The sequence below is a fragment of the Triticum dicoccoides genome, chromosome 3A (assembly GCF_002162155.2).
Source record: "Triticum dicoccoides isolate Atlit2015 ecotype Zavitan chromosome 3A, WEW_v2.0, whole genome shotgun sequence".
Lineage (NCBI taxonomy): Eukaryota > Viridiplantae > Streptophyta > Magnoliopsida > Poales > Poaceae > Triticum > Triticum dicoccoides.
Genome location: NC_041384.1, coordinates 587264544 through 587272115, shown reverse-complemented (window position 1 = coordinate 587272115; position 7572 = coordinate 587264544). Strand labels below are relative to the sequence as shown.

General features: G+C 38.2%; 1 long non-coding RNA gene across 12 annotated transcripts in view; it reads right to left on the bottom strand.

Moving 5' to 3' along the window:
• Positions 1–1433: 1433 nt before the first annotated feature.
• LOC119269390 overlaps positions 1434–7572 on the bottom strand; it is an 8294-nt gene continuing 2155 nt past the window's right edge. For 2 of the 12 annotated variants that reach the window (XR_005133593.1, XR_005133595.1), the window contains 5 exons: positions 7102–7211; positions 6560–6638; positions 5047–5105; positions 4821–4968; positions 1434–4659 (listed from right to left, as the gene is read on the bottom strand). This is a non-coding gene — a long non-coding RNA (uncharacterized LOC119269390). Of the gene's footprint in view, positions 4660–4751; positions 4969–5046; positions 5106–6559; positions 6639–7101; positions 7212–7559 lie in introns of all 12 variants that reach the window. The other 10 variants (XR_005133597.1, XR_005133602.1, XR_005133596.1 and 7 more) reach the window with 10 other exon arrangements.

Sequence of the window (7572 nt, the reverse complement as noted above, 5' to 3'; positions counted from 1 at the left end):
TCTCTCTCTCAACTCTCTCTCTCTCTCTCTCAAGTCTCAAAAAGCGAAAAACTCCACTAGTTGCATCCAACAAGTTCTGCGTACGACAACTGGCTTCCGACAATACAATACTTACCCAAATGACAAATATCTAACAACCGGGTTAGATTATTCACACCTACCTACAGGTGCCCATAGTAGTTTTAGTCATCTAAAATTGTCTAGCTAGTTTTGACACCTAAGCGGCCAATCAGTAGCTCACAGATGGCTACGAACCAGCCACAAGCTCTGCAATTTTTCCTCAGCTGCAATGACCAACGACACCTCGAATGCTGCCAAATGAAGAACTGCACGGTACCAGCCAGCCCATATGGATGGTGTCGTGCAGTTCTCCTTAGTTGAATTCGTATATCTTGACCATCTGGATGTTCTTAAACAATTCAGAAGTACTTATAAAGATGATGGATAACAATTGTATAGTCCATATTGTCCATATACTATATCCCACGTGTAGAGAAGGATAGTGTATTTGTTGGCTGGAGACTAAAATCGGGCCTAGCTTGTTTGTCCTCCACGTGATCATTTGAATGAAACTTACATAATATAATTTAATCAGGCAACATCAACAATACCAAATAAATACAACATGAAAATATACTACATGATTGATCTATTGATATTAATTTGCTCTTGTGAACCATGGTATTTTTTATAAACATGGTCAAACTATGATGTATCTTGTATTGCCATGACAAATGATGCATAGATCGGAAGTTATTCCCTAAAAAATACTCCAGTATGACTTAAGACAACCTACTGTGCAAATTGAAAAAAAGGAGGGACTTCGAGTACCATGTACACTAGTAGAATGTCCGTGCGTCGCTACGGGCACATGTCGAATGCTTGTGCATTGCCATAGAATAATAACAATAAATATTATAAGCATGGTGGCATCTGTTCTCCATCATACAGCGACAAATAGAAACTCTATTCCACTTCTTTCCTTCTCGGCAATCTTCATGTCTTTAACCAGCCGTATCGCTCGCCACCAAATATATACCATCCATGATTAAATAGTACAAGGTACACAAAGCTTACAATGGCTTAGACTTGTAATGCACATCTTAATTTTAGCAATAATAACATCATCGATGCAACCTTCAATAATAAGTTGATTGTAAATAGAAAAAGTTTGGTTTATCTTAAATCAATACTTCTTTTACAATGCCATGAACCTGGTGTCAGTAGAAAACTCTAAAACACCCAATGCAATGGGAAGAAAAAATCGAATATATCATTTTTTTAGAGAAAAAGATCTCATGAAGATCAAGTATTCACCTCTCTTCAATTCATACGTGATTGCCTCCGAACAACAAACTTACACAAGGATATTGATCAAAATACGATTGTATTTCACGTGCATGAGTGTAGTGCGTTGGTTGTGAGTGCTCGAGTCAAATAATATACTCCCTCCTTTCCATATTATTTGTCTTCAATTTGTCTACATACGGATGTATCTAACCTAGACTACAAACTTCAGAAGGGGCTCGCATGGATGACCCAACCACTAATAAGATTACATCACAAAAAATGATATAACTGTGGAGAGGAAGCACGGAGCCACAAAGCAACAATGAATAGTCGAGCACAACACCGAGGACATGACAGTTTCGATTTTGCATACGGGCTTCATAGGAGAAGGTTGCAAGCCACGCAAAGACGTAGTTCAACGCAACATTCGGGGAGCACCGCTTGCTGAAAACTGTCCTCATAGTCATCGTTGCCGCAGTGGCCTCGCCGCCCACAGCTCTGACTTCTTTGTGACAGTCAGAAACTAGCAAAGGCACACCCATGGGTGCACCGGACCTTCGACGCTAGAAGGACAAGACGCAACCCCGCTCTGCTTGCCACCATTCTCGTTCAGGTGAGTGTACTGATTGTATATACATGAGATATTCACATGTACGCCAGAAATCCACTATCATAAATAAAACACTTAGTCTACAAATAGACATTAGATAAAAAAGAAGCAAAGTGTATCGCGGGCTTATTAATGTTTTGGCGAAAGAAGAACAGAACAATTTACATATGTACAACAACTTACGCATCACAAACCTAAGGCGCTTGAGGAGATATGGATGACAACAGCAGCGTGTGACAGTAATCCACTAATCACTGCTATCATCCAGTACAGAAATAAATCTTGAATCTGCACAAACAATTGATGTCATGAAGTGCAAAAACTAAAGCTTGAAGCTTTGCAAAATATCAACTGATTTAGAGAACTAATTCGGTAGATTTAAAACAATTATATGGGACAATATTCAGGAGACACAGTTATCCATTCAATTAAACAATCACGCAAACAGGGAAGAAAATACTCATATCCAGAGATCGGCTTCTCTCAACATTGAGATTTAAATGAATGAGAACCCTTAAATCTATGTCTGTATTTGCTTGTATTTTCAGATATGTGCCCGCAAACTTGTTTAGTCATCAATTCAACAGATATGCATGTCCATTGTAAAATTATTCCTTGCAGGGTACACCTGTGCAACTAACAAGTATTTCTAAACACCCGCAAAAAAACAAGTATTTCTATAAAACAAATATTACCATCTTATTACTAACAGCCACATCAATGGCCGAGTTACAGAGCACAAGGGAGGACGAGTGGTAGGAGAAGGAAACCGAGAGATTTATCGAGCCGGCGAGGAAGAAGATAGAAAGGATCGCCAACCACCAGCTAGTAAGCTGGCCATGAAATTTATATGCATAGCAGGAAGATGACCATAACATATTGGGAGAAAAAAGTACATAGACATTTCCAACATTTACTGGAAGAAAAATATACTTCAGAACATACTCTAAAACAATGTCTAGAATTATGTATAATATCATTGATTGTGTTTTTTCTTACCCTCCTAAGGTAAATAACAGATTCGTCGCGGTGCTCGATTATAACAAATACATGCTAGGTGCTGGATTATGCAAACAAAATGTAGTACATGGCATCATCTGTACAAACAAATACATGCTAGGTAACAGATTTTTGTTTTGTTTTGCATGATGAGTGGATTACTGCCACATCCGGTTTGAAGCATACAGTTTCAGGTTTGTATATACGTGAACCTCAGCTGAATATGTCCCTATATACGTGAACCTGGTGTAAAAGCATACAGTTTCAGGTTTGTATATACGTGAACCTCAGCTGAATATGTCCCTATATACGTGAACCTGGTGTAGAATTTTGAATGTCCCTATATATGTGGCCCTGGCGTAGGATTATCAAACGCCTGTAAACATACATATGCAGGATTTTGATTGTCTCGAATCTCTCTACTCCTTAGGTCGTCCCTTCTAAATGACAAGCAAAGCTAGTTACAGATATGAGAATAAGATAGGGTCCAAGTAAATTTAATGTTCCCATTTCGGACTCTCAAAATGCACAGGTCCAATAAGATAAAACTATTGATCTAACCTAACAAAGCGTGAGGGGAAGAAAAGATAAATTTCAGAGTACCTAAGTTTTTTTTTCACTATGAGTAGAGGAGCGAGGCGTTGGACCTGTGCAACGCAAAGGGCATATGCAATCTTACTAAGTTGATGAAGGAGTCTTATAGGTATTCCTTTTGGAGCTTCACACAGAACTCAAAGTCTTTGTCATCCAGAAGTACTATAAATATCATTTGTCAAAGGAGTAACACGGATGATCAATGAAATGAGAAATGAAATCAGCATGAAATATTACCATATACAGATCAATGTTCCCATCCTTACTCACACTAAAATGAACGAATCCCTGACTGCGGCTGTGAAGAGGGTGGATGTTGGCTTTTACTGGCCAATTTCAAAGTCATAGGCAGAACAATTTCGATGAACCACTAAACGATCAATGTAAATTTGGACCTAAAATAAAGAAACAAAGTATTTAACCCACTTTCTTTCATTTCCCAATGGGCTATCATCAGATAAGGACAATAAAGACAGCAATTTAAATATGGTATAGGCAACAATGACTATGGAAAATAAATAGCATGGACACGTTTTACTCTATACATAAATATCCACACTTTAGTGAAAAAGATAAGACACACTAAGCTGATCCATGTGCGACCAAACTAAGAAAAGAGAAAAAATATCCAAATGGATTTCAGCAAACATATCTGATTAAAGCTAACCGTTTCCACTGTTTATTTTAACAAAAAAATAGCTCTCTACATCCCTCTATATTGTCTTGTTATATATCTACCAAATGGAGCAAAATGCTATCCTAAATAACTTACAGACATCAATTTGTGCTTCAAAAACTAATGTGAATTTAGTTACTAAAAATTTATAACCTATTCATATAACATGAGATCAAGGTTCGGCGTCAAGTGGTTGTTGTACCTGCAGAATGTTGTGATTTTTTGAGTCCGACTGCTACTCTCGTACAATATCAAATATACAGAATAACCTGGCCAATTGCAGTGAATTGTTGAGATGCTATAGAGAATATCCAAGCCAATAGTGATTAAACAACAACATAAGAAAAGAGCATGAGCGAACCAAGAACATCAACTGGATGGCTTAAATTATCAAATAGATCAATCAAAACTACTGATCGAGCAGCTATGCTGAGAAGATGTTGAGCGTGGAGCACCCTGATGCTTCTGCCACCGAGCATGCACTCCGGTCCTGCACGTATATCCACCATGTAGAAACACATACAAAGGACTGTTAATTTCTACTGTCGCCAGCAGATTGATTCCAAGGAAGGCGGGGTTGACCTTGTAAAAGACTGAAGATCTTTCGGCCTTGTTGAAGCCAGCATGAAGGGCAAGGAGAGAAGGGCATACCTTGGTGGTCATCGCCGCATCCTCAGCTACAATCTACCTGCAATTCGTCGAGAGGGTGTCGGAGATGCTGCTGCAAACTGGAGCATAAGAAGAAAAAAAGCAATGCCATCCTTAGGATCAAACTGGAGCTCCTCTACATCCTCTAGACCTGGAGCGCAAACACAATTTTAATCATTTGAGCAACTCATATCAGCAGGCATATAATGATGGATTAGTGCTCACTCACCTTTGCCAGTGCAGTTTCTGATTAAACTATTTGGATGGAACATTCCAGACTCTCATCTGCTGAGAGAAAAAACTCATATGTCAGCATTGACATTGTGCTACGTCTGAGGGCATCCAATATATGGATCAACAGCCAAAATAAAGAAAACGAGCATGAATCGAGGGGATGAGATGAGTCAAAGTGGTATTTGCAATCAACAAGACATAGAGTAGACTAATCAAGTCTCTTCTCTATGCACCTCTATTGGGTCTGCAAAAAATGAAGAGCAATCTTGTGCCTTTATATAAGTTCATATTACATAGGAAAAACTATCACATGAGAACAATCCCATAAATACAAGACATCCGTGTTGCATGTGAGGATTTGACATGTAGGCATTTCCTTTTTGTTCCTAGTAGACATGACAGAAAAAAAAACAGCTTCCAAAACTTCTTTCAAGCAAACTTTGGACTTTAAACCAAATACCAAATCTTATTTATTTATAAAGAATATGTATTAGATGCAATGCTTTATAGTATTAGCTTAAATCATTGGAAGCATCAGCAAGTCCTTTTGCTACAGCTTTCATATCCTTCATCATGCACCTTGTAGATTGAACTTCGTCAGCCAAGAGGCTTCAAATGTCTACAAAACTATTTAAGCACAGGTAGTGCACTATAAGGCGAAACTATTAGCATAGATAGTGTGCTATAAGGCAAAACTATTAGCACAATGTATTAAGTGGATATATCTGGCCATCCAGAACCATCTATGTGATCAATCGTTCGGAAAAACTACCAAAAGTATGCAAAAGAAAGCACGTTATATTCAGTAAACACCGGAAACTGTATTCTTAAGTAAACGAATTTTAAGAAATCCATAAGCCCAAAAACACAGCGGATTAGGATCAGATCAGAAATGCTTTGAGCTGTAGGACATCCCCTAATGCCCAAGAGAGGTGACAACAAAAATCTAAGCTATGACAAAAGTACAGGGAAGGAAGCTTTTAGACAAAGTTGTATTCCCTCCGTCCCAAAATAAGTGTCTTAACTCTAATATAACTTTATATTAAAGTTAGTACAAAGTTGAGACACTTATTTTGGGACAGAGGGAATAGTAAGCAAGCACCGGAAAGTTTCTAAGATGTGTGCAGCCTGCGGAATATACACTGTGCGCATATAAAAGGTAGTACTTTGACATGTATTGGAGTAGACATGCAATTTAAAAGCTAATAATTTGTCATGAGCTCCTCTACATAACTTGTAACATGGCTCATATTAGCTTGAAAACCCAAAAGATACTGGCAACAGTATTTGTAAAAGAACTATGCTTGTCCAGGACCAACAACAATAGAAGTGCTACTCCACTGGACAAACAAGCGACAGTGCAACTTAAAAATATCATAGTAATACTGACACTTGATTTGTCGCCTTGAATTGAAGAATTACTATGGACAGTAAATAAAAGGGTTGAATGACCATCAGCATTGTGCAAAAAGAGAAAAATTCAGGCAGATGGGGAAGAGTGCCCAAACCTCCACCAAGCAGTTACTTCTGTAGCTACAATTCTTTCTCTTGTTTCAGGAAGAAGAGTGTAGCGATCCCTCACGAATCCTTCAAATCCAGATTGAGATAGATAGTGATGAGAATTCAGTATTTATTACTTGCACCTGAAGCCTATTTCTGTAATACTAAAGTAAAACAGTTCCGCTTCAGCTAAAACTAATTAAATTATTTTGCTTATGTGACACTACATCTAACAAAGTTCCTGCCTGCTGACATGTTGCATTCGATCCCAAAAAGAATGAATACATGACATATTGACATAGCTGTAGCATGCCCATTCCTATTTCAACGGTCTTCTACAAGGACCGTCTCATATCCCATCAACCATGGAAAAACTTCTGGTAAGGCTACAGATGCCTTCGTACTTAATAATCTCCTATAAATCCCTATCATATTAGAACTCAAGCAGAGTTGGAGAAATATGCAGAGTCCAGAATTTAGCACGAACTACAAGGTCCGTTTCTTTGGGAATGGTGGCAAAAGGACCAAGACAAGTTAGTGAAAGAAACACCTGAGTTGTCTTTAGCAGGGAGTATCCTTGTATCCCAGAATTTATAAGCAGGCTTCCAGACTTCTTCACGGTGACCTCTGTGGTGTGCTTTTCAGAACCAAGTTTGAATCCTGAAAAGAAGTCCATTGTATACGTAATTAGATAACTCTGAAATGATTCATCAGGGAGGGACTTTTTCCTTTACCATGACATTTTGCAATATACCAATGTGAATATTTACCACAGTAAATGTAAGAAAGTTATTTGTCAAAACAAAAACAAAATTAGCAAATAATTGAGAAGAAACAGTCTGCTCAATTATCATAATCCTCCTTTTTGACTATCAGTGGATCTACAAGGAATATAAGTTTTAAGGAGAAAATAGAAGACATACAGGAATATAAGTTATTTGTCAGCACTAAAATCAACCCATTAGAATAGTGGAGCAGAGTAGACCAGGGAGGGAACCGGTGGCTTACCAGATTGCCGGAG